We start from the raw sequence: 4,741 nt of genomic DNA, 5'->3' as shown, positions 1-4,741 counted from the left end.
GCTCGTTCAAATTGTTTATTTCACATTTTTATTCATTGACAGGAGCTCAGATATGCGTTGTGGATGGAGTAATGTAGACTTGGGTAGAAAGATGGTTGTGTTAAGTAAGTAAGCATCGCAATTATTTAAACAGATTATAATTAGTAGTACAATAAAAAAGCTAATTATTATATATTTTATTTAAATAAACTATAAAAAAAAGTAAACAAATAAAAAGAATATGTAAAAAAAAATTAGCAAAATTGCCGCCCTAAAATGTTTGCCCTAAGCAATTGTCTATATGGACCTGCATTTCAAACGAAAGTAACTACCTTTACTATTGCTTGAGAGCTATGCCCATTTTCAATTTTTACCCAACTCAAATTCAAACTTACTATGTTAATACACCACATTTGAATGTAATGCTTCTGTCATCATCCCAATTTTAGTTTTTTTGAACCCTACAGTTGTATGGCAGAGCATGATTATTATCCGACATATGGAAAGACGGAAAAAAAGACGAAAGCAATTAATCTCGTCATTTGATTATTTTGATATAAACAGATAAATACAAGTATATATAAAATGTATGTAATGTGTAATGAATGTGAACAAACTATTACACTCTGTGCAACAAGTTCCAAGATAATAAGAAAGAAAGAAATGAAACAAAATCTCCCAAGTGTGACTGCTTTTTTTCGATGGTCGAGCTTAAAAATAAAATATACAACTTCAACAGTTTTTTTACAAACATTGTTTTCTGAGAAAATTCGTAATATCAAATGAAGAAGGACATTTTCACTCACAATCGTACTGAATATAAGCGAAACTGATTTGGTCTGTTAAGAGAAAATAAATTTTTTCCGAAAGCAAGCAAAAATATATAATAGCAATAACTTTCGAAAATCTGCGAATTTCGAAAAACTGTCGAACCTGTATTTTTTATTTATCGTCCAGAACTGAAAAAGTTTTTTGAACAAGAAAAGCTGGACCATCGAAAAAAAAGAAGTCACACTTGGGAGATCTTGTCTCAAATGTTAGCATGTTAGCAGGTCCCAAAAAGAGTTATTTTTTCTGAAAGTACTTATTTGAAAAGGTTCAATCATTTGAGATATCCACGTTTAAACCCATAATTCAAAAAAAAAAACAAACCCATAGTTAAAAAACAATAATAATAAGCGATAAGAAAATGTATAATGAGCGTTAAAAATTAAAACTAGCTGGCTTAGACAATTGCTACTACAATGAAATGCCTTTTCTCAAAAATTTGTATTGGAAGTGGTTTTTTCAAATTATACTGTTAATATTAAAGCTATTCAAATTATTTTCCGATGATTATAACTGCGACCAAACGCTATAAATTAGGAATATAGTGCATCCGCATATGAGTTTTCAAAAAGAAAGGCAGTAGTAATCTATAAACTATAGATACATCGTCGTATGTAAACGTTAAATGTACAGAGAAGCTAACAGTTTCACACCTAAATAAATATATTTCACACTCAAAGGCTTACCACACTATTGTAATACTTATTCTAATCATTATTGAAGTAATTTGGATTACACTAATGGGGCATAATGTTATCCCTCAATATTTATACAAGCAAACCTGCAAAGATAAACCGACAGTCAAACGTTCATTTCTACACAAGTTCGTCACATGATTTCAATAATTTCGAAAAGCATAAGGTCTCACAAAAATCTCGAAAGGTAATTTCTACCACATACATATATGTAAATATTTACATATATACGCGTACATTACAAACTGTACTCATTACCCGTATTTTTTTCAATCGCTGTCAGCTTAATTAAATGGCACATATTTTCCCAATAGAATGACAATAGAAACTGGCAGAAACCTTAAATAATGTATACAAATTGTATAAATTGTAAATTATGTGGCAAAGGAAAAATGTCATAAATATCGCAATAAGTAAAATAATGCATGCATATGTGGATGTTTTTCCGAAAAGCACCGGTTGGAATGTAACTGTTTCAGATTAGTATAATTAAAAATCAGGTGAGGACTACCTGTCAGTCATTATCTTTCTGCTAACAGCAAGTGACCTATGTGCCCCTTCAGCATCAAACAAGCTACTCAAGTTACTATAATATGACAATATTGACACAAATTGGTTGTTCTTGTATGTTGTTCCACATTGGAGTCTAATTTGCAATGGAATCATTCTTGCTGTTGAGTGGAAACTCCTTGAAGCAAATGATTCGACGTAATTACGGTCTTTAATTACCATTTGTTGTTGAAAGCAAAACCGGTACAATATTGGCACGTGTACATAATGGCTTCAAGTGGAATATGGTTGCACGGTTGATATATTGCAAAATCAATTTGCTGTAATTATTTGTCAAGGAAAGCAAACACGAAATGTTTGATGAAAACAGTTTGACTACATTATATATATGGGGATTGCAAACATGGAGACGGATGCTAATCGATTACTGTTCTACAAACTTGGCTGCATTGTAAGATTTCCATACTAATAATCGTAGGAAAATAAAAAAGAAGTAATTTATAAGAATATGTATAAATTTAATATATTTTACCTTTCTGTTAAAACTTAGGTTTAAAAATTAATAAAGACATTTTTAAAAAGACCTGTTTAGGAAACAGGGTATAATAAGTTTGCGACGAAGTTTGTAATACCATGAAGGAAACGTTAAAGACCCTAATTTGGTATAGGGAATTGCCATAACAAGGTTCACCTCAGGGGAAAAAATGTTGAAAAAATGGGCGTGGCCCCGCCCTCTAAAAAGCTTAATGCACATACATCGTAAACCATTCAAGCTATAATCGCAAAATTCGCTGAGGGCATATCCGATTGACATATCTACTCAGCCTGCGAAAATGGATGAGCCCCGCCCATTCCCCATATAAGGGTTTTGCTAAAAACTACTAAAAGTGCAATGAAATAATAGTTATCATAAATCAAGAACGTTACAAAAGGAGTTTATAGGAGCCGGTGTCAAAATTGGATCATGGGCGTGGCAGCGACCAAATTTATGTGAAATCACATATCTCTGGACCTACTCGGCCAATTTCAACCCAATCCGGTGCATAACATTTATTGGCGATCCTATGTATCACTGTTAAAATGGCCGCAACGGACTACAACCATGCTTACTACCCATATAGCATAATTTTTCATTTTATTTGATTCTTTCACTATCTAGTACTCAAATCAAGCACTAAGGAATATATTCGGAAAAAACATTGCACAAATAGTGTCACTACGGTATGCCATCTCGCGTCTGAAAGTCGCCAAAAGCCGACCAAAACTGTACAAGCCCCCACATACCGAATATGTGGCCACAATACTATACTTACATATATATTTATAAAATTCCTTGAAAATAAGCTGAGCAATATCGAAAAATAGGGCAATCAACCCATCAATCCGACTTTCCAACTGGCTTAAACCGTTTAGGTTCGTAAAAATATGTGATATTTTAATGAAATAATGTGGACACGTTTTCCTAAAAGTTATTAAACTATATTAATGGTTTGGCGCTCAAAAAGAATTTTGGCCTTGTCTAAATCTCATATCTTTACCTTTGGTTTACGTTTTTTACATCAACTCAACATATTATATCACATATGTATATCTCATTTGAGGATGATTCAACTATAATTTTCGCTGACGGGGAGTAAAATATAGTAATAAAACTAAGTGAGTCTATGACCTTTAAAATAAGTTAATATTATCTCGGCTTGATCTTTTCTATTTAAATAGATTATTTTAAATAATATAATGTGGGTTCATATATATATATATATATATATATTAGGGTGGATTTTTTATTTCGTAAACAATTTTTGTTATCAACTTTAAAAAAATTTTTGTGGACATTATTGGAGTTTTAAAAAAAGTCTTAAACGACAACATGCTTTCCTTAAGCGTTAAAATAAATTTTGAGTCAAAAACCGTCACATTCGGTAATTTTTATATAAATGTTAAGAGTTTAAACCAAAAATAATTTTTTCTTGACCAAAACAAGTTTTTACTCGAAATTTATTTTAATACTGAGTGCGCCTCTTGTGACAAAATTTTCTTTTTTTATAATCTACAGATTTTACTCCCAGGCTAAGCAACAAAAAAATAAAAAAATATGTTTCGCCCCACCCTAATATATATATACATAAATACATACATACATAATTAAATATATTAATTTCAATTTTAAAACAATTTCGGATATCAAAAATGGTACCTTTAGAAATCTGAATAGACGTCCTAAAGGAGGATCATCGTTGACTGACTTTCGCAAAATGTGTCACAGTTAATAACTATACATATAGTTCTACTTAAGGCACTTATGCTTTTCGTTTTGACTTCTTTGAACTGAGAACATTGTGTAGTGGGCATTATTGAAAAATACTGCCTTGCACGAGTAGGTAAGTATAATCAATATAACTACAAATACAAATTTTCCAGTACCATCAAAGCAAACGTTGGCAGTAATCTGTGCATGCAATCTTTTCAATGACTGCTCATCCATTCGCATCAGCTATTGGCATTAGCTACCGTTTTAGGGCGCTTTTCTGGAAAACCACTCACCAGCAAATTTCCCACTGACTGTTATTACAAAGTTAAAGAGCTGTAACAATCACAAAAGCAAACAGCAAACTGTTAAATAGCGGAAACATGTGATAGTAAGAAAATAATTTCGTCTCATTTTCATTTGGGGTTGGTGATTGCTCAAGGCATTTCTATGTTTGCGGTTCGGTTTGTGGTACATCAAC

This window comes from Bactrocera oleae, chromosome 5 (genome assembly GCF_042242935.1).
Source record: "Bactrocera oleae isolate idBacOlea1 chromosome 5, idBacOlea1, whole genome shotgun sequence".
NCBI lineage: Eukaryota > Metazoa > Arthropoda > Insecta > Diptera > Tephritidae > Bactrocera > Bactrocera oleae.
The sequence above is the reverse complement of the archived record's forward strand: the minus strand, read 5'-3'. Positions refer to the sequence as shown.